A 23,595-nucleotide genomic window follows, 5' to 3' on the forward strand; every position below is an offset into this window, starting at 1 on the left:
TCTAAAAAGCAGTTGAAATCAAAGTCTATATTTAACCCTATGGTTCCAGTGTCTGCAAGTAATATATCCACTTTGATTCCTGTTTTTTTTCATTATCTTTGGTGATATTGCCACCCCTCCAATTCTGTATGATATTTTGAATGCCGAAGAACTGGAGTCCACTTGGGTTTCTCCCATGTACATCATTAAAATGTTTTGATACACTGTGGGATGATAACCCTTTTTTATGTAGTATATATGGTCATCTACTATTATCTTTATCTTTCTTTTTGTTTGGCCTACATATTGTAGGCCACAGGACATTGTAACAAATAAATGACACCAGGGGCCAAATGTAATAGAGTGAGAGTTTCAGAAAGTGAGAGATTTGGAAAAGTTTTTCAGTTTTTTTTTAAAGTGACAATCATTTACACTGCAAAACCAGGTTGATCTTGCTGTGTAAATGATTGCCACTTTAAAAAAAACTGCAAAACCTTACCAAATCTCTCACTTTTTAAAACTCTCACTCTATTACATTTGGCCCCTGTTGTTTCACATGAAATGTATTTTTTTATCTTGCATTCTTTTTTTGTTACATTACTACTAAAAGAGACCACAGGCTGGGTTGTGGGTTTTTTTTTACATGTTTTACAAGATGAACAGTCAAGGCAGACAAAATATCCATTTATTTTATTTGAGGCTGTTTGCTTTTCAGCTGGGATATAACTTTTTACTAGTTCTTGTCTTAGACTGGTAGCTTTTTTATAGATGATACGTGGTTTACTGTTAATAAATTGTTCTAATTGCGTGTCCAGCCTGGGAATGTGCCAATGTTTTTGTAATATTTTTTCCATTACTAAATGTTGGCTTTTGAAAAACATGGTTTGATCCTGCTGTTTTGTTTTATATTTATATCTCATAAGTTGCTTTCTATCCACCGAATTAATTTTAGCCAGTTGTTCTTCTAAGTGTTCTTCTGTGTATCCCTTGGCCAAAAAGTTTTTCTTAATTTTTTCTGTTTGTTCCTCAAAAGTTTTAGCCAGTGAACTTCCGTTTGATTCTTTTAAACTGTCCACAATTAATATTTTCTATCCAGTTTTTATGAGGGTTGCTCGAGATTGTAAGCATGCAGATATAACGTGCAGAGTGAGACCCCTTTCACACCGCAGCTTGTACCCGGTAATTTGCCATTTTTACTGGCTTCCTAAACGGTTCAAGTTGCGATGTGAAAGGGTCACCTTCAATTTACCATTTTCAAAATACCGGTATTTTGAAACGGTAAAAAAGTAGGGTCCTACCCGTTTCAGACCCGTTTCATTGTGCAGTGTGAAAGGGTCTGAAACGGTATTTGCAAGCCCCAGAAGGTGATAGGCTGTCTCCATGTGTGATCTCACCAGGCAGAAGCAGGAAATAAACATTTAAAATGACAACCACTGTTTTGTATGGGTGAAACGGGTTCAGTGTGAAAGGTACCAAAACGGTAATGAAATGGTAATATACTGGTTACAACATGCGATGTGAAGGGGGTTTAACTGCTCAGACCCGTTTTAAGAACCGTTTAAAGAACCGTTTCAAAAGCAGGTTTTGCGATGTGAAAGCAGCATGAGTCAGATTTGGGTGTGGTGTGTTCAAACTGAAATCTAACTTGCAGTGTAAAAATAAAGCAGCCAGTATTTACCCTGCACAGAAACAATATAACCCACCCAAATCTAACTCTCTGCAAATGTTACATCTGCCTCCTCTGCAGTGCACATGGTTTTGCCCATTAGCTAACAAATTTGCTGCTGCGATCATATCTGAATTACCCCCATAGTGTACAAATTGTACAATGAGCTCCAGTGACCATTATTAAATATATACAGTAAATTGTAGATACCTTGCTGTTTGAACATATATCAATTGCTCTTTGCATCATTTATGAGAAGAGATAAACTAGTCTGATAAAAGGAACATATTAACCTGCTCATCACAGGAAAAAAACTCTTATGGGGTAGCAGCATCATTGATGTGTAATCCAATAAACAAAATCAAAAACTGCTGGTGAAGACTAAACCATCCCTATCTACAGAGATAATCCATAATCCATTCTTTCTGCCGACTGATCATGATTACATGAGCTACTACTGATGCTTATCACTAGCAAGTGCATGCCTGGTGCTGCCCAGGTTGGTGCCTACAGGGAAGAGGTGCCCACCATAAAATAACACGTTAAAACATATTGCACTTCCTCTGCAGAAGCAACCTAAAATTTGTTTGGCATTATCTGCTTCCTCGTCATGGCAGTATGCCAGCCCTGTGCCCCCCTTTTGCAGCCCCACTCACCAGCATGTTCCCCTGCATTTTAACCATCTTGATTATCAGCTCCTCCTTCATGTTGGCTGCTCCTGGTTGTATGCCAGGAAACTTCCATGATAGGTTACCTGACACTGCATCCCTTAGTAAGGCAGAGCTGGTAGATGCCTCCCTTGTGTTTTTTTTGCAGTATTACTGGCCACAGTGCGGCCCAGCCTCCAGCTCCAGGCAGTGTCTAACTATCACAGAAAGGAGGCTGAGATCGTAGCTGCCTCAGCTCTGGTCTCTCCCTGACAGTCCCTGTATTTCCAGCATGTCCCTGTATTTTTTTGATTATAAAAATTATTCAAATAATACAAAGATGATAAATATATAATACATACCTTCTTTGTATTATTCTGATCATTTTTATAGGCAAAACTCTGGCGTATACTGGAGTATGACTGATGAGGCTTTGCCTTCCCTGCCTACAATGTCTGCACGTCATCACTAGACTAATCATAGTTTTTGTGACTAATGCTGGATACACACTTCACCAACTGATAGGTTGTCCGACCGATCTTCCAATTGCTCAGACCATTGGTAACATTGGCGTTTCTATAATGGGTGCAATGGGTGCAGTGCACACAGGCCTATACCGCACACACTACACCCATTTTAATACTTACCTTTCCGGAGTCCAGTGTCGGGCGCTGTGGTCGCTGCAGAAATAGCTGCCAAAATGTCCACCGTGCATGCGTAGTGGCCAAATTGGTCTCCGGACCATGTTTCCAGAGACCTGCGCATGCGCAGGAGACTCCGGCACAATGCAAGAGTCTACAGTGCCGTACAGAGGACGGGGCCCACTCGGAGGTGCACATGGGCTCCCTCCTCTGTTGAAACGCCCTGATTGGTAAGGTTTATGCACAAATGATCTTGTGCATACACACTATGCCTACCCACTTGTGACATCATATTCAGTGGATTCAGTGATATCATTTGGACGGCAGTTCGACAGTACACACAGGCAGATTTACTGATACAGGTTGAGTATCCCTTATCCAAAATGCTTGGGACCAGAAGTATTTTGGATATCGGATTTTTCCGTATTTTGGAATAATTGCATACCATAATGAGATATCATGGCAATGGGACCCAAGTCTAAGTACAGAATGCATTTATGTTTCATATACACCTTATACACACAGCCTGAAGGTCATTTTAGCCAATATTTTTAATAACTTTGTGCATTAAACAAAGTGTGTCTACATTCACACCATTCATTTATGTTTCATATACACCTTATACACACAGCCTGAAGGTCATTTAATACAATATTTTTAATAAAACTGTGTATTAAACAAAGTTTGTGTACATTGAGCCATCAGAAAACAAAGGTTTCACTATCTTACTCTCACTCAAAAAATTCCGTAATTCGGAATATTACGTATTTCGGAATATTTGGATATGGGATACTCAACCTGTACTGTATATCTGCATGATATAATAGCATCAGCTAGAATGATACACAAATCAGTTTTTCCCCAGCACACCAAGGGGCATTAGCAATAAGATTTGAAAAATGACGTGGTGGTAGATAATTCATAGATCTAAGTTAGATATATTTGCAAAAATATGGTAAGCCTCCAGACCAACGTCGAGGTTCTCTGATACTGGCGATCCCTACACTGCATGATAACAGGACCCACTCTGGGCCATATAATTGTCTACTGCAAGGCTACATGATAACAGCACATACAAAAATATATCTAAATTGAGAGCCAGCTTACCACGAGTCAACCCTAAGTCCACCAAATGAAACTACGGAACCAGCATGCTGATGAGTACATATCTGGACATAACATCTATGCAAACACGCCAATGGTCCAGCCAATATATTGAACATCAGCTGTACGAATTATATATCGGCAAGTGTGTACCCAGCCTTAGGGTCAGCTTTCATGTTATATTATGTACTTTCTTAATGTCCCAAAACAATATTGTTTGCCCAACTGATGTCCAGGTAACTTCTGGCTTCCTTAAATTTCTGTTTTGATGTAGGCAGTGGATATTTCCTTTTCCTACATTTTGGCAGTGCTGCTGTATTTTCCACCAGTAATTATTTGAATCATAGAGAGAGAATTTCTTGTCAAGCAAAAGAGAGCCTTTTAATGGCAAGGTCCCAGAATGTAACCAATTAGGCTCTTCGAGTCACCACACCAGAGACCATTCTTCTTGCCAAAAAAGTAACTACAGCAAGAGAATCTTCACACAAATATTCCAAAACAATTTGCATAACTTACAAACAAATATTAGCTATAGATTTTTTCTTCTAGATCTACAACTCACAATCTCAAATATCTGTGGACTGAAGCTATTGCCATACCCAACTTGAGAGCTACAGCTGTGGATATATGCAACTTTTTAAACTCGCTTTCCATCTTTTTATCCATTGGATCTTTAAAATACTCACCATCCTCTAAATCAGGGGTGGCCAACCAGTCAAAGAGGCCAAAAGTATTTGTAGTAAAGTTAAGGAGCCGATACCTAAGGCATGCGCTCAAAAAGGGAACGTGGCCTAACTGGCACAAGGCCATGCCCCATTTTTGTGCTCCTGCCTTCAGCATGACAATTGATGGAGCATGACCATGTGTCACACCACTGTTTTTAGTCATACTGGGGGTGAGAAACACTAAAACAATCCAGATGCACAAAATATACTGAAACAAGCCAGTCTCTCTTTTACTCTGTGCCTCCCAGTCTGCTCCTCCTTCACTCTTGCCTCTCAGCCACCTCCCCTCTCACTCTGTATCTCTCTCAGCCTGCCCCCTTCACTCTGTGCCTCTTAGCCTGCTCCCCTTCACTCTGTGCCTCTCATCCTGCCCCCTTAACTCTGTGCCCCTCAGCCTGCTCCCCCTTCACTCTGTGTCTCTTAGCCTGCCCCCTTCCGTCTGTGTCTCTCAGCCTGATCCCCCTTTACTCTGTGCCTCTCAGCCTGCCCCTTCACTCTGTGTCTCTCAGCCTGATCATCCTTTACTCTGTGCCTCAGTCTGCTCCCCTTCACTCTGTGTCTCTCAGCCTGCTCTCCTTCACTCCTGCCTCTCAGCCTCCTCCCCTCTCACTCTGTATCTCTCAGCCTGCCCCCTTCACTATGTGCCTCTCAGCCTGCCCCCTTCACTATGTGCCTCTCCACCTGCTCCCCCTTCACTCTGTGTCTCTCAGCCTCCCCCTTCACTCTGCCTTTCAGACTGCTTCACTGTGTCTCTCAGCATCCTTCCCCTCTCTCACTCCCTTCTCCCCCCTCCAGTCACTGATAGCTAGCCGCCCTCACCTGCATGAGCTATTTCACCCTAATCACAACACTGGCAGGAGGTCAGACATGGCAGGGAACATGGGTGTGATGAAATGCCGGCATTACACTACCGCCTCCTCTCCCTGCGGTAAAGCAAGGTTAGGTGCAGACTGTCAGGAGCAGCGGGCCATGGGAGCTGCAACTGAATGAAGTAAGAGTCGCATGCGGCTCAAGAGCCGCAGGTTGGCCACCGTTGTTTTATACATATTCCCTATATGGAGATTTTTTTTGTTGAGGTTCATAAGTTCATAGTAGCACACTCCTAGCCTTTGGTGAACTTTTTAATTTGGTGTGGATCTTTTCATCTAGCTGCCTAATATAAGACATGAACACATATGAATTGTCAAGAAAGCAATGCAGACAATCAGCTATAAAACAACTGGAGGTGGCTCTACCTCCCCAGTGCAATTTAAGTTGTGGATAACCCACCTCTGCACAGTATAACTGTTTCTTCCTCAAAGACAGCCCCATGTTCCTGTCATGAGCAGGACATTTTGCCTCAGTTCAAAAGGGAAGTGCTACATAACCGAATCGGTTGCAGAAAAGCAATGCTTTCCTACCTAGCTGTGTCAACTCTACAGTCCAGTTAGAACAAGACATAACAAAGCATAACTTAATGTATGCTAGATAAAGAAAAATACAGTAGGCAAAAGCAGGAATAGGGAGAAAATAAATTGGGCTGGATGGGTGGGGACATCTAAACTGCAAAGAGATAACGAGATCACCCTCAACTATCTTATTTAAACCCACAGTAAATCTACCCCCACAAATCTGAGAGACTACTTCTTCCTTTTCCAACTGTCCTCCAAATCAGCCCTCCATACCTCATTAAAATATATACTCCATCTAATGCCATATTTCTACCACAAACCTATGTGCTTAAGCACACTCGGGCAAATTCAGCCCTTTGTTCTCTTTCTAACCTGCTTAACACAAAGGTCTGTTGACTTTAGACTTGTATGCTTTAATTTTTTCTACTGCACCATCACTCAATTCCAATGTCTGAGTTTTTATTTAACCTTCCTGCAGCTGAATTCAGATTGCACCTGCAACCGAGAGGTGTCACAGGTTGCAGTGTTAAATGAGCTACAGAAAAAAAAATCCTGCATAAAATACAAAAAATGTGTGGAGAAGTCCTTTGTGGCGCTTCTAGTTAGACGGTTGCTGCCTTTTAAGTCCACTGGTGAACCTATCCCAGAGGGTTCAAAGGGTGTAGAGGAAAGATCTGTGGTTGTGTGGACTAGATGGTGCTACCGTTCAAGTAGTGAAGGTGAGAGGGAGGGAAAAAGCCGTTATACTTAGCTTATAGTTGATGTCTCAAGTGTTCTGCTTCTGGTGATCGGACAGGATACTCCAGAGTGCGTTAAAAAAAAATATAGAATATAATGTGTAGTAGAGTCTTTTAAACAGATGTTGAGTAAATGTGTAAATGTCCACAAGTACTATGGTACTGTTAGTGATTTTTCACTCGTGATAAGAGTGGTCAACTTGGAACATAAATCTCAAACAATGGAAAGCTGGTATAGACACACCTTACTTATACAAGCAAGGGTATGAGGAAACCTATAAAGGTAATAAAATACAGCCTATCCCAGTGGTTCCCAAACTTTTTTCAATCACGACAACCTAGAGTATCAGAATTATTTTCATGGCACCCCTAGGTCAAAAGTTTCGTATTGAGACATTTAGAAAGTATTAAATGAAATATTTTTTTTTATATGTCATCCTTAGGTTCAATTGTGTGGTGAGGGATAAGATTTGCTTGCGTTTGTCTGCATATTATATGATTGGCAGCCACCAGCACTGGTTTTTCCTACTGCATTGACCATAAATAATTTGAATTGGTCTTGGACCACCAAACCAAGGCACCCCTGCAAGTGCCTTGAGGCACCCCGAGGTGCCACGGCACACAGTTTGAGAACCACTGGCCTAGCCTATTTGGGGGGTATTTGAGATACAATACTGTATAATTTTTGTACTGTCTCAAACAAATGTGCGTATATTGTTATGCTGCAATCTGCTCCATGTAATTTTGTAATCTATTTTAACACTAGTTACCAGCCCGTCAAAATGATAGAACAACATAACAGTAATGTGTGCGCCTGAATGGAGCAACACTTGAATTGCTCTGTTGGGCACCATCTAGTGGCAAATGACTTGCATCTCCCCCCACAGAGGTGAGGAGCATTGTTAGCCTTTTATTATATATGATTGTGTTATAATGTACAAGAGTCCTCCAAAATAGACTTAAATTTATGTGTTGCTTCCCGAAACTGCCTTTTATCCTATGCCTCCATTGCTTCGGTGCAACACAGCACTAGCACTCAGAGGGTTATGGATCAAAGGGTTGACAGTCAGAAGGTTGACAGTATCAAGGTCGATACCAAATGGTCGACATGCACAAGGTCAACATGGTCAAAGGGTCAACATGGAAATGGTCAACACATGAAAAGGACACGAGTTTTTGATGTTTTTTTTGGTGTCACAATTTCCCTTCCAGAACCCAAATTAGTGCAGCGCGTCTCCTCGCATGGCTCAAAAGGTTATTATTTCCCATCGTAGTCCACGTGGATAGTAAATTATGAAAAAGTGTGAAAAATACAAAAAGTTTTAAAAACTAATGTCAACCTTTTCATGTGTCGACCATTGTCATATCGACCATTTAAAGCTGTCCAGCTATTGACCATGTTTATCATGTGCATGTCGGCCATTTGGTGTTAACCTATTGCTTGTCAACCTTTTAACTGTCAACATTCATCCAGATACTCATTCAGAGCATCCTTACTCTGTTGGCACCAACTACAGTAAATGCTGCCATCCTGTTCTATATGATTGACTGATACTATTTAGTTTCCTGTCCTCCACTTTACACTGCTTGACTGCAGAGGAGAGAATAAAGAACTACAATCTTAAGAGGCCAATATTAGCTCAGGAACCAGGAGAATAACTTACTACTAGCCACCATAGGACAGTTTCTGTATATTACACTAGCCACCAAAGAATGTGCAAAAAATCTTATACTGGCCATCTAAAATTAAACAGACCACTAGGGACTGAAATCTTCATATTACTCTAGCTCAGGCTTTTTCAACCAGTGTGCTGTGGCACACTACTGTGCCGCGACCCGTTGCAAGGTGTGCCGCGGAGCCAGAGCAGCTTCCTGAACCTTCAGAGTGAACGGTTGGCCCAAGCTCTGGTCATGACCTATGCCTTGGTGACGCGGCAGTGTGATATCATAGGTCACGGCCGCCGCGTCTCACCACTCTACCAGCCCACCCGCCTGCATACACATCTTCCAGTTCCCGCCTGCATCCACAGCTGTCCTTGCCCACCCACATCCACACCTGCCCGACCGCCCGCTGCTCAGTATTCGCAGCACTCCACTATGAACAACCCCCGTCACTGAGGGACATGGAGGACAGCTGACCGGTAGGGGCTAATATTTGTTATGTTATTTTTTCCTGTGGGGAGCAATAGGATTTATGGGGGGAACTATGTGAATAATTCATGTGGGAAGTAATAGGATTTATGTAGGGAGCAACATGATTTATGTGGGGAGCAATGCGATTGTTTTTTCTGTGTAGGTCAATGTATGTGTGAATTAGTTTTTTACTGTGAGGTCCAATGTGTTTTTGTTTTTTTTCCTGTGGGTGAACTGATGGTGTGCCTTGGCAATTTTAAAATATTGTTTGGTGTGCTGCGAGTAAAAAAAGGTTGAAAATCACTGCTCTAGCTATTAGGCACTGGACTATGGGGGTAATTCAGATCTGATTGTAGATGTGCTAAATTTAGCACATCTACGATCATATACTCAGACATGCGGGGGGACGCCCAGCACAGGGCTAGTCTGCCCCGCATGTCTGGCTCTGCCCCCCCCCCCCCCCCCAGCAAGGGTGCAAAAGCATTGCACGGCGGTGATGCTTTTGCACCTAGCGAGTAGCTCCCTGCCTGTGCAGCTCTGCCTGCTGGCAGGGGGCTACCCGCTGCATCCCGGGTTGCAGTGTCTGGGTGTGACGTCATTCAGCCGCTGCAGCCCATCCCCGCAACGGTCTAGACACGCCTGCGCTGTCCGGACCACACCCCGCCAACGGCATTCTAACGTCAATGGACTGCCCCATCCCGCCTCGCAACCACCTCTGCCTGTCAATCAGGCAGAGGCGATCACAGCCATGAGATGCTTTTAGCATCTCACTGGGCTCCTGGGGTGCGCACACTCTGTGTGGCTGCTGTGCGTGTGCCCTCCACAAAAGGATTCAGACTGCGAATGCTGCCACTGCAGTGATCCAGTCTGAATTAGCTCCTATATCTATATGGGTCTTGATAGTGGTACATACCTCCATTCTGTCTATCCCAGTGGTTCCCAAACTCATGTCCTCATTCCTCAAGGCACCCTAACAGTCCAGGTGTTAAGAATATCCATGGTTAGGCACAGGTGACTTAATTAGTACCTCAGTCAGTTTGATTACACCATCTGTTCACATGCATGGATATGCTTAAAACTTAGACTATTATGGGGACATTTATGAAAGCATCTAAAAGTGAAAAGAGGTGATGTTGCCCTTAACAACCAATCAGATTCTGTATATCATTTCTCTATCGCATCCTAGAAAATTATAGACAGAATCTGATTGGTTGCTATGGGCAACATCACCTCTTTTCAAGCTTTAGTAAATTTACCCCTTAGGGTGCCTTGAGTGCTTTGTATGGGAAACCCTGTTCTATGTTGTTGGCACAAGCATACTGTATCTCCCAACTTTTGAGGCTGTATTATTGGGACCTGGTGTGGCGGAGCTGCGCCCATGCATAAGAAACGGGTGGAGCCTCAGGTAAAGGGACGGGACCTCGGCTGGAGGGGCAGGGCCTTGCTCCACGACCCCCGTGGCTGTCATTTTGGGGGCGTGCCCAGCGCTCCCTGAGCAGCAGGGCAGTCCCCGGCTCACCACCCAAGCATTCAGTGATCACTGGCTACTTTGCATAGCAGAGAAGCGGTGATCACAGGCTCTCCCAACCTACCCACCTGCCCAAGGGACACTGTGGCCTGCAGGAGGGACAACTGGAATCTGGACAGTTGGGAGGTATGCACAAGTACTGACATTGTGGGACAGTTGGATTAAGTAAACAAATTCTAACCTTAAGTCACTTCTCACACTAGTTCTTACATGTAATTATACACATAAGTAATCTTGCATTTGTCATGCACTGTATGGTGGGAATTTCAATAGATAGATAGATAGATAGATAGATAGATAGATAGATAGATAGATAGTGTCACTGACACCTACAAGATATCACTCATGAAGTATTTGGTATAAAAGCCATCTGTTTTATTGTCAGGATAGCAAACATGATTCACCAAATAAACATCCAATTTCCCGTTGACGATCCCTAGCACTTAACTAACACAGACCAGATGACTATTATATGAGGCTAGCTTTCTCCAGCACTGACCACCCCAACAGAAAACAGATGCCTCCTCAGCAGCTCTATCCTGATAGATATTAAACCCAAATATTTTCCTCCCTGAGGATGACACCACCCACCTCCCCTAGATATGATTAGGACAGGAGCACTGTTTATAAAGGAAAAAATGGTATTCCAAATAGGGGAAAAATACTGAAGTGTAACGGCAGGGGAGTAGTGAAGATTGTTCTTCTTCCTCACAGTAAGCCTAGCTGGGAATACATATCTATTACCGGTGACCAGGATCCTGACAGGCGGTCTAGTGATTGACCCCCCTTGCTGGGCTATTCACCTCTGTACAGAAATAATTGTAGCCAATAAAGCATGGATTCATGAAGATCAGGAAATTAAGAGACTGGTCAACATATCGGTCACACTGGATCTCTTTTTTGACTACCACACAGCTTTTTAACCTTGCCTTGCATCTACTTAGACAGGCAGGAGCATGAAGTAATAAGTTATACTGCCACAACAACTGCAATCTTTGTTATTTTTGCTTCTGGACCTGAACTGCATGTATACAGTAGGATGAGTACCCTGAGCTGTAAGAGGAACTCATACAAAGCTACTGTATACTGTACAGTATGTGTTATGTTTCACATATTGTAAACTAGTGTTTGCCCGCGGCTTTGCTCATGTGGATATCTGTTTATTACTCAGCGGAACTAAGTTTACAAAGACTGTTGTGCCATCTAATAATGTTATATTTATGATATATTTTACACATTGATCCCAAATTTACTTTGTGAATAATATTTTCAGTTTTCCCTTGCTACTATCTCATGAGCAAGCCATGGGAGAAGCAGCTGGTCCTGAGATCTACACCTGCGACTTGTTACTCATTATAGAGAAGCAGATGCTTACAGGAAACTGCAAGCGCTTGATCTGAAGGGTTGGGTATGGAATCCCAGCAGCCGGGAGCCCAGCGCCAGTATGCCAGCAGCGGGGCGAGCGCTAGAAAGCCCCTTGTGCGCTCACTGCACTTGCCATGCTGCGGGCTTGGTGGCTCGCTGCGCTCCCTACAGGATCTATCCCCACTCGATGTGTGTCATGGGCACTGATTAGTTGGAATAGCCCTGGCGCATCTGTCGGCATTCTCGGCGATCGGGATTCCGGCATTGGTATTCTGACCACCGGGATCCCAACCACCGGGATATTAACTACATCCCAAATTGAAAAGAAACATTGTTGGGGATAAGAGGTGTACATTTTATAAACACTGTCTCGCCTTTGCCACATCCCATTAGAATTTCTACCTCAATTAGGTTCCTCTGCAGAGCAGTAACTTTAAGTTGGGTTCCATTGCATAACTTGGGCGGAGTCAAGTTCCACAGACGCATGATCGGAACATCAACTTTCAGTATGCTAGTTTTTCCTCCTTTATTGTTCCTCTCCCTGATGTCACATCGAGATCATACATACCTCAGTTTCTTTCTAGGTTACTAATAGTTACAATAGTGAAAACGACATCCAAATTCATCAAGGAGTTTTTGCATGATGCCGGAATGCACAGACACACAAACACAAATTCTGATTTTTTTTTTCCGTCTCAATAGTTTATAAACAGTCTCTAGAATAGGGGTGGGCAACATGCGGCCCGCGGACCGATCGTGCCTGGCCCGCTGTGCCCCACCAGAGTGCAATGACAAGCGGCCCGACAGGCCGCTTGTCATTGCACTGCTCTCAGACGCGGCGCCGCTGAGGAAATCCCGGTCACGTCACAGGGTCAGCTGACCGGGATTTCCTCTGTTACCATGCGCGCGCTGGGCGGCACGGGGGCGGGCACTGCAGTGAGCAGGAGCGGTGGCTGAGTGAAGAGAAGAAGCGGTGGCCAGCGAGCGGGAGCAGGAGAGGCCACATCAGCAGCGACTCTAGGCGGCAGCAGCAGCAGCAGCGCGGATCATCGGACAGTGGGGATCATCTGCCACTGTGACAAACAGGTAAACCCCCTGTCCAGCCAGCCCCTGGATCAGCGCTTCAGCGGCCATATAGGTTTAGGGGTGGGGAGGCCGCGGAGTTAAAATCTGCAATATGGGCTTAGTGGAGGGGGGGGGGGGAGGGGGAAGGGACTGTCTGCCATAATATGTAAAAAAGTGGGACGCTGTCTGCCGCAATGTGTAAAAAGGGGGACGATGTCTGCCGTAATGTGTAAAAAGGGGGATGATGTCTGCCGTAATGTGTAAAAAGGGGGAGGATGTCTGCCGTAATGTGTAAAAAGGGGGACGATGTCTGCCGTAATGTGTAAAAACGGGGGCACTGTCTGCTGTAATGTGTAAAAAGGGGGACGATGTCCGCCGTAATGTGTAAAAAGGGGGACGATGTCTGCCGTAATGTGTAAAAAGGGGGACGATGTCTGCCGTAATGTGTAAAAACGGGGGCACTGTCTGCCGTAATGTGTAAAAAAAGGGACGATGTCTGCCGTAATGTGTAAAAACGGGGACGATGTCTGCCGTAATGTGTAAAAAGGGGGACGATGTCTGCCGTAATGTGTAAAAAGGGGGATGATGTCTGCCGTAATGTGTAAAAAGGGGGACGATGTCTGCCGTAATGTGTAAAAACGGGGGCACTGTCTGCTGTAATGTGTAAAAAGGGGGACGATGTCTGCCGTAATGTGTAAAAACGGGGGCACTGTCTGCTGTAATGTGTAAAAAGGGGGACGATGTCCGCCGTAATGTGTAAAAAGGGGGACGATGTCTGCCGTAATGTGTAAAAAGGGGGACGATGTCTGCCGCAATGTGTAAAAACGGGGGCACTGTCTGCCGTAATGTGTAAAAAGGGGGACGATGTCTGCCGTAATGTGTAAAAAGGGGGACGATGTCTGCCGTAATGTGTAAAAAGGGGGACGATGTCTGCCGTAATGTGTAAAAACGGGGGCACTGTCTGCTGTAATGTGTAAAAAGGGGGACGATGTCTGCCGTAATGTGTAAAAAGGGGGACGATGTCTGCCGTAATGTGTAAAAACGGGGGCGCTGTCTGCTGTAATGTGTAAAAAGGGGACGCTGTCTGCTGTAATGTGTAAAAAGGGGACGCTATCTGCCGTAATGTGTAAAAAAAAGGGCACGCTGTCTGCCGTAATGTGTAAAAAGGGGACTCTTTTTGAGTATTTTGTGTGTGGCCCTCGAATATTCGCTGGAAGTGTTAAGCGGCCCCCCAGCTGAAATAATTGCCCACCCCTGCTCTAGAAGTATATCTAAAAAAAAAAAAATTACTATGTACAGACTCAACCCATACAGTTTTATTATATGCCAGGCTATTTTTCGTGTTTTGTGTTTTGGTTTTGGATCTTGATATCCTTCATATTTTGGATCTGTATTAGTTTTGTCAAAACCGCCCTTGTGGGTTTTGGTTGTTGATCTGAAAATCTCATAAATACATCTAAAATAACAGAATTTGGAGGTGTTTTTGTTCCTACAGTATTATTAACCTCAATAACATCAATTTCCACTCATGTCCAGTCTATTCTGAACACCTCACAGCTCACAATATTGTTTTTATCCAGTTTAGGTCAATAGGTTGCACCAGGGTATCTGGACGGAGCAGCAGCAGCCCTTGGATGTATATACTGGGAGGACAAAATATTTTTAAAAATAAGGTATTTAAAAATTACGCATTAGGCAAGGCTCAAGATTTCAGTTCACAAAAAGATGTTTAAGGCAAAGAAGAATAAAAAAAGACAATATTTTACATGCTGTAATCCTGATTTTAATTTATTATTTTGGTTAAAAGTCTTCATTTCCTCAAAAATATTTTTGATATGCAGAAGGTTCGCTATACAAGTGTGGTGAAAAAAGATGATTAAGGCAAAGAAGAATAAAAAAAATACAATATTTTAGATGCTGTAATCAGGATTTTAATTTATATTGAATCAAATTCTTCTGTTCCGCAAAGACATATTTGATATGCAGAAGTTTCGCTATACAAGTGTGGAGAGTTTATTTATATTAATTTAATTTTAATTTTGTTAATTTATAATGATTATTAATAATATTAATTTGAATGAATCACAATGTGGTGATAAGAAGAATTATGAAAATTGGACAATAAGTATAACATAAGAATATGAGCTACGGTCACAGTACCCTGAAATGGATGGAGCCTGAATGCATACTGGGAGGATTCAGCACAAAATATTTTTAAAAAAGTTTTCATTTGGGTGGACTGACAGAACACCCCTAAATGGACGGAGCAGCTGCAGTCCTTGGATGTATACTAGGATGACACAGCACAAAATATTAATTTAAATCAAAATAAATATATATATATATATATATATATTATTTTTTATATCACACACTGCGTTTACAGTGTCATACAAATAATTCAAAAATACATAGAAGTATTTTTTATAAAACACACCGGCGGTTACAGTGTCGCACAAATGGTTGTTAACTGCAGCGAAAGCGTCGCACAATATGTTTATAAGTAGGAAATAATATATTGTGGTCTGACTGGCAGTGTCACAGTACTTATGAAAATAAAATAAAAATTGTATAGTACACTGGGGTACAGCACAAACAAAAAAATAAAAAACAATTATAATTATAATTTTAGGCTTTTTTTATTATTTTAATTTTACACTGGGGCAAAGCCCCTGGATGGATGGATGGATGGATGGATCGACAGATCATCCCTTTCAGATACAGCAGGCAGAGAGAGCACCTCTTTTTCAGATACAGCACACAGAGAGAGCACGCCTTTTTCAGATACAGCAGACAGAGAGAGAACCCTTTCAGATACAGCAGACAGGGCACCCCTTTCAGATACGGGATATGGTCATTAGGTCGACCACTATTGGTTGATATGCATTAGGTCGACATGGTCACTAGGTCGACATGGTCACTAGGTCAACATGTGCTAGGTCGACATGGAAAAAGATCGACATGCGTTGTTGTTTTTTTTTAAATTCATACTTTACGATCCATGTGGACTACAATTGGGAACGGTAACCTGTGCCGAGCGCAGAGGTAGTGGAGCAAGGCACCTTGCCCGTTCGCGAGCCATGCGAGGGGACACGGTGCACTAATTGGGGTTCCCCGTCACTTTACAAAGAAAACAACACCAAAAACAGTAAAAAATACTCATGTCAACCTTTTTCCATGTGACCTATTGACCATGTCGAGCTACTGCATGTTGACCAATAGTGGTTGACCTAATGACTGTTGACCTAAGTGTGGTCGACCTAATGACCCATACCCTTGTCAAAGTCAGAAAAATATCTCTATACACACTGCCATATTTGCACCTCATTCTGGTCCGCGCTGCGCATGCGTGCGCTCTCCCGTACGTGCGCATACTCACAGTCGCGGGCACCCGCAGGCGCACGGTATGCGTATTTACGGTAGAGTTTATGTGATCGTAGCGTGCGACTCAATCGTTACATATTTTCAGTAATAATGTATTTTGTAGATCATGGTCCCTTTGATAGATTCTGAAAGTTTAGTTAACATAGCATGTTCCTGAACAGAGAGATCCCTCTTTGTATTGTACGAAGGGTCTAACAGGGGTCATACAGTGGTGTTTGGTACCCATCGGAAGAGTATTTAAATAGCAATATTCCGGTGTTGGTTTGGAGCGGATTAATCTGTGCGAATAGTTATGGACATAAGAAGTTTATGTCCATTTACTATTATTTGTTCTTATTTAGTCATGCGGCGGGAAACTCAGTATCCCACCCACCTGAACAGTTGGAAGCAGTCACAGCCCACCTGTATGAATCAACCTATGACCTTTTGTTATAATGCGAAGCCGAATTCCTGTGTCCAATGAACAATGAGATTGTAGGGACCATTGAATTGTATTGTGTGTGGGGCATAAATAGGCAGGCCGACCATATCCAGTTCACTCTCTTCAACGGTTCTCATTGCTGATAATCGGGAGCTGGATATCGAGGCGCATGCGATCGTTTCCCCTTGTGCGTAAGTGTTTCTCCGCAACTATATTGATCTTCTTGTTATTGTGGGCCAATCTCTCTCAATTTCTCTCTCTCTCTCTCTCTCCTTCTCTTTCTCACTCATTTTCCCTTAAATTGTATTGTATTGTATTTCCTGTGTAGTTATCTGGTTAGGTAGTCTATGTTATATTGTAGTGTATGACTTGTATTGTGTTTAACTCTTTTGCAAGTATAGCATTCATAATATATATTTTAGGCGTTGGACCCTGAGCACGGTATCTGTGTGTTTCTTATAGTATTAAGTATTCTCAGAGCGTCGGTGACGCTCAAACAGCTTTTAAGGTAATAAGGTTATACTGTGTTGCATTTACACCCTAACATTACACTAAGGTTTTACTGCACAATACACTGTTTATGGTTTAGATACAAAGGTTTAATATAGTGAGCGTCAGCGCCGCTGGTGATCTCCTCGTGGTCCCGAGCGTCCGCTACGCTATAGCGAATCATTACGTTAGTTAACAGCCAATAACGTGCCTGCCTGTGATCTCTTGGCCGTGAGTGAACGTGACGCTTGAGCGTCTCGATCACGGCAAAGCGATTGTTACGCAACTAGCGTACCCTTACGGTACTTCATACGTAGATAGCGTACAGTGTTCTTAGACCTCATAAAGGGTAATATATACGATAAATATTTAGCTTTATCAATTGGCGGCTCGCCCGTCCTTCACATATCTACACTAGGTAATTTCAGCAGACATTATCCAGCAGCAAAGGGCGGGAGATCATATTCCTCGTAGTGCTGTTTGGATAAGCGTCTGCTTCTCTTAGTAAAGGGTGCTGAAGGAATCCGGGAACCGGAGGTAAGAACAAAACAAATAGTGTCTTTTTAAAACTGTTTATTTTTCTGTCTTGCGTACACACGCACGCACACATATATATCTGCATTTCCTTTTCATTGGTGTATTTTCGTATGTCACTCTCCTGTTTGCCAGTTCTATAGTTGATAAACGTATAAATTGTGTTACGGTGGATCTTTGCTTTGCGTACACGTGTCTCTAACAAAAGACTGAGACTTGCGTACGCAATCCAAGGGCCGACGCACGCAGCGTATATTACGCAACGGAGCGTACGGGTAATCACAAGTTTTTTTTTCTCTCCTCTCAACGCGATAATTAGCGCCACGCGGTAAATAACGCCAGGCGATAAATCGCGCAAATTTTTTTTTTATTTAATTCCAAATTTAAATTAATAGATCCTTCTCCTAATTTGTAACACATCTGGTCTAAAGAGAAATTTCTGCGCAGAAATAGAAATAGAAACAAAAGTGTACAGGTGGTGAGTGAGTGTGTTGTATACAATTTTACAGGTTGAACCACAAGAAAAGTCGAGTTCTCGTGAGGTACATGCGTGTAAGTGACGTACATGGTGGCTAGGGAGGCATCCCTGGTTAAATATACAATTTGAGCATTAGAGTGTAGCAGACCAGGAGGTCATACTGTAACAGACCAGGAGGTCATAACAGACCAGCAGGTTCAGGTACAGCAGACAAGGAAGTCCGCTATACAGTCCACAGGCACAACACCAAGAAAGGGTTGGTGCAACACCCATATAGGCCATATAAGCTCTGGCTGAAGGAATTCGCAGCCGAAATTTTCGATTCCACTGGTCGCTCAGTACATAAGATTAGTTGCTTGTGTACTAAACGATTGTACCGCACGTAATTGTGTGCATTAGTAAACCTGACCGGTACTATTTGTGTACGAAGGTCATAAACGCTATTTGTACATTCTAACGTGATTTGTGTAACTTTTTTTATTTTAAGGGAAGTTCGCTGCTCACTCAGGAACTATCCAGCAACCAATAGTTACTGGAAAGAGTAAGTGTTCTTCGGAGCACCCTCACAGGTTCCAGTAAATAGAGGTTCAGGTCGCAGGGGCCCTAGGTCGAGTACGCCAGCACCATATCGGTGTGATCAGGTTGTATTGGTCGGCGTGGGCGAGTGAGTGGGGTACTCGGTAAACCGCCACCGTCAGCCTATTTTGGACATTTGGTTTGCGTAAGGGTTGGTTGAATAAAGCAACACCTTCGAACTATGGGGGCCACTTGTTCAGGTAGGGGGCGATCAACCTCGGTTCGGGTTGATTCAGTGAACCGACCAATTGGGTCGGCAAGGTATGTAATGTGTGATAAATACGGAAGTCACACAGAAGCTTTATGTGATGAATGGGAGAGAATGACAGTACATGACGGGGAGAAATTCCCAAGAGTAGGTAGCTTCAGCACAGAAGTGTTAACGAATTTAAGGAGAAGGATATGTCTCATTAAATCAACAAAGAGACGAATCAAGCATTATGATTATTTGCAGTTGTGGCAACAGGAGGGTGACATACAGAGAGGATTGGCTCAGGCGGCGGGATCTGGCTCAATCAGAAAACTGATAGCCACGGCCCCACCGCCACCATACATATCAGGAGAGAAATTGGTTGTGGAGAATGACGCACTAAGGTGTAACACACAAACACTTAGCAACTGTATAAATGTTAAAGATAATGTTAACCAATTAACCAATGCAAGTATTAACCCGTGCAAGTTGTACCCTGTTTTGAACTTTCCTCAGGAGTGTGATCAAGAAGACGAATCGGCAACAATTTCAGCGCTCTCTCTAGCAGCCACCATAGCAGAGACCACAGTAGGCACAGCTCCACCCACGAGATTAGTAACAAAGGCCCCTAGCGGAGGGATAGGTGAGGTCGTATCTACAGGTAAGTACGGCACCATACACTATGCTGAAGCCATTTCACCACAGGCTGTAGAACCCACACAGAGTGATGTTGTTAGAGTTACTCCTGTTAGGGTAATAGCTGTTCCAAATGGGAAAACTGACACATCAGGAGTCACCCCTGTGAGGAACATTGCCATGTACACCCCATTTTCCCGAATGGAATTAAGGACCATAGTGTCTGAATTCCCTGACCCTAGAAAAGACTTAGTTGCCAGTCAAAAATACATCAGAGACTTAGGTAACACTGTAGAGCCCAACAATAAAGACTGGCAGATATTGCTGAGAGCATGTTTACCCTCCAATGTTGACGCAACTCAATTTTTAGCTGATTGCGGATTAGATCAGGATGTACCTCTTACAGATGTGTACAACAAAGATAATGTAAAAAGAATAAACTTACAGTTAAAAGAGTATTTCCCAGCGGTAGTCAGATGCAACAAGATATTCTCCATTAAACAGAAGGAGTCAGAGACAGCTGCAGAGTATTTTCACAGAGCATTATCAGAAATGGCAAAATACACAGGCATAGAGGACATTAAAACAAACATAAACCATCGAGAAGTAGCAGTATCGGTACTGATGGATGGTTTAAAAGAATCATTAAAGACTAGGGTACAGACCACACAACCATGTTGGCGAGGTCTGTCTGTGGCTACTTTGAGAGAGGCTGCTATTGATCACGATAGGAACATCACCAGACACAGGGAACAACAAAGTGATAAGTTAATGGCCGTAAGTATACAGGCCCTGACCACAAGGCAGCCTTTGATTGTATCACCAAACCCTGTGGGTAAGTCAAGTGTGGTTACTTGTTATTCTTGTCATAAACAGGGACACATGGCACGAGATTGTAGAGTAAAGAATGTACGAAACTCATACCAACCCCCTAGACAACGACACGACACACGACATTGGGAGCAAGGTCCGCAGAAACGGAGTTATGAGCCACATACAGGGGAAACAAAAAGATACCCCCCAAACAGAGATTGGCAAACCTCTGGTAGTTCCCAGCTAACTCCCTCACAAGTAGTTGCTGCCAGCGGGATTCAGGGAGGTCACCATACCCAATAGGGGTGTGGCCATACCTGTAATCTGCAGCCAGTAAAATTGATTGCAAGTCTTGGAAGTGAACCAGAAATTGCAATCAATGTAGCTGGTAAATCATTAAACTTTCTTGTAGACACAGGGGCGGCCAAATCAGTGATAAATTCGACAGTTGGCATGAGGACCACTGGTAGGACAATTCCAGCCGTGGGAGTAACAGGAGTAGTCCAGCATTACCCTGTTAGCAAACCAGCAGAGATTACAATAGGGCCTTTACATACCAAGCATTCCTTTTTGCTGGCTGCATCGGCACCGACCAATCTCCTGGGTAGAGACTTACTGTGTAAAATGGGGTGCGTCATTTATTGTACTCCTGAAGGTGTATTCTTGGACATACCTGAGAATCACGCTCAGGAAGTACGAGACATGTTAGACTCCCCGTCAAAATTAATGTCACATACCACTATGACAAATAGGACTCCCTCCCAAGTAGAAGAAATGACATCTCAGATACCAGAGTCACTTTGGACTAAAGATGGACAGGACACTGGATTAATGGCAAACGTAGCTCCGGTAGTTGTACAAGTAAAAGACGGTAGGATAGCTCCAAAGGTCCCACAGTACCCTCTGAAGCCAGAGGTGGAGTTAGGAGTTTACCCAGTAATAGAGCGCTTGCTACAACAGGGCATTCTGGTAAGAACGTCCAGCACTGCTAATAGTCCCATCTTCCCTGTGAAAAAGAGTGGGGGGAGGGGTTACCGGCTAGTGCAGGATCTAAGGGGGATTAACAAAATAGTTGAGAGTCAGTTCCCCGTAGTGCCAAATCCAGCTGTCATCCTAATGCAAATCCCTCCCACTGCGAAATTTTTCACTGTTATTGACCTCTGCTCCGCTTTCTTTTCGGTACCTCTGCACCCTGACAGTCAATATTTGTTTGCATTTACATACAGAGGAGTCCAATACACATGGACTCGATTACCACAAGGATTCATAGATAGCCCAAGTATATTTTCTCAGGCTTTGCATGATTGTTTACAGTCTTTCCAACCAGTGAGTGGATCAGTATTAATACAGTACGTGGATGATCTACTACTCTGTTCTGATTCATTGGAGGCATCCCTGAAGGATACGAAACAGCTCCTGTTTCATCTTTCAGACACAGGACACAAGGTTTCCAAAGACAAGTTGCAATTATGCCAAACTAAGGTAAAATATTTGGGACACTGTTTAACACAAGGACTGAGACACCTGACCGCTGATAGAATTCAAGCAATTAGAGACATGACTCTGCCACAAACCCAGCAACAGATCAGAACATTTTTAGGAATGTGTGGGTATTGCCGTAATTGGATCCCAGGGTTTTCCATTTTAGCGTTACTTTTGCAGGAGATGGTCTCCTCAAACAAACCTGATCGGATTTCGCATACAGACGAGTCTGAGGCAGCATTTGAGAGACTTAAACAGTGCCTAACGCAGGCACCAGCATTAGGTATGCCGGACTATGGGAAACCCTTTGAACTATACGGAACAGAAAGTGCTGGTTGCGCGGCAGGCGTACTAACCCAAAAGCACGGTGATGCCAGCAGGCCAGTAGCATATTACAGCGCTCAGCTAGACACGGTAGCGCGATCCCTCCCCACATGCTTGCGAAGCGTTGCTGCGATAGCATTGCTAGTAACGAAAAGCGAAGACGTCGTGCTAGGTCACAACCTCACAATTCATACACCACATGCAGTGTCAGCCTTGTTAAATTCTGCCCAAACCAGGCACGTCTCATCAGCGCGGTTTACAAGATGGGAATTGGCACTAATGGCCCCCGTAAACATCACCATAAGGAGATGCAGTGCATTAAATCCTGCAACATATCTCCCAAGTGTGTCTGGACAGACCCAAAGGGTGGAGGATGAGAGTACTGGGGAAAGAGGATTTAATACAAAGGAAGACACTCATGATTGTATGGAATATTTGACCCAAAATTTTACCGCAAGGCCTGACATCAGTGACAACCCACTGAAAGATGCAGAACTTACGTTCTACACGGACGGTAGTTGTCATAGACAGTCAGACTCGGGAGACTTGTGTACTGGATACGCAGTCGTAGATGACCAAGGCACCATAGAAGCGGAACCGCTAGGCCCACCTCACTCAGCCCAGGTTGCTGAACTGGTCGCCCTAACCAGAGCATGTGAATTGGCTAAGGGCAAATCAGCCAATATCTACACCGATTCTAGATACGCATTCGGGGTAGTCCATGATTTCGGAGCCCTATGGCGCCTCCGAAATTTCATGACGGCAGCTGGTACACCGGTAGCGCATGCAGCTCACATAAAAAGGCTTCTAACAGCGATACAGGAACCCGACAGAGTGGCTGTTATCAAATGTAAAGCACATACATATAGCCAAGACCCAGTATCGCTTGGTAACAGCCGAGCAGACGAAGCAGCTAAGTTAGCAGCTGCTACCCCCAGACAGACAGACACCACACAACTGATGGTATTTAATACCATCAACACACAGAAGTTGTGTGAGATGCAAAATTTGTGTTCCACACAGGAAAAGGCAGTCTGGAGGGCAAAGGGATATGGCCAGGAGTCCTCAGGACTCTGGACGGATGGACAAGGTAAACCAGTGGCCCCCAGAGCATACCTTCCATGTTTGGCTGAAGCAGCTCACGGGCTGACTCATCTAGGCAAGGAAGGGATGTGCAAGTTGGTAAGAGCATATTGGTGCGCCCCAGGATTCTCCTCTCATGCGAGTAAAAGAGCCATGTCATGCCTTACCTGTTTGAGAAAGAATATTGGAAAGGAAATACCTACA

This window comes from Pseudophryne corroboree, chromosome 2, assembly GCF_028390025.1.
Source record: "Pseudophryne corroboree isolate aPseCor3 chromosome 2, aPseCor3.hap2, whole genome shotgun sequence".
NCBI classification, from domain to species: domain Eukaryota; kingdom Metazoa; phylum Chordata; class Amphibia; order Anura; family Myobatrachidae; genus Pseudophryne; species Pseudophryne corroboree.